This window comes from Galeopterus variegatus, unplaced genomic scaffold (assembly GCF_000696425.1).
Source record: "Galeopterus variegatus unplaced genomic scaffold, G_variegatus-3.0.2 Scaffold6010, whole genome shotgun sequence".
Lineage (NCBI taxonomy): Eukaryota > Metazoa > Chordata > Mammalia > Dermoptera > Cynocephalidae > Galeopterus > Galeopterus variegatus.
Window position 1 is genome coordinate 9,476 of NW_007732121.1, and position 562 is coordinate 10,037.

The following is a 562-nucleotide window of genomic DNA, read 5'->3' on the forward strand; positions in this document are numbered from 1 at the left end:
ACTACAACATACTACTGCATGAACCTTGAGGACATTAAGCTAAGTGAAATAAGCCCATCACAAAAGGACAAATACTGTATGACTCCACTTATATGAGGTACCTAGAGTAGTCAAGTTCACAGAGACAGAAAGTAGAATGGTGGTTGTCAAGGGGCTGGGGGAGTAAAGAATGGAGAGTTATTTAATAGGTACAGAGTTTCAGTGTTACAAGATGGAAAAGTTCTGGAAATTGGTTACACAACAATATGAATATACTTAACACTACTAAATAGTCTGCCTTAAAATGGTTAAAATGGTAAATTCTATATTATGTGTATTTTGCCATCATTAATAAAATAAAACAAAATAATCACCTTTGAGTGAGCTCTAATAGTAGTGAAGAATTCAGAAGAGTATAGGGGCCATCTCATGACTGTACAGGTTGTCTTGTATAAGGGCACCTAGCCATGGGTTTAAAATCCAACCCATACTGTGTTTTCCAAGCCAAACACCCTAATTTGTGAAGGAAGGAATGAAGGAAGGAAGGAGGCATTAAAGCCAGGGGGAAGGGAGGAAAGTTTTG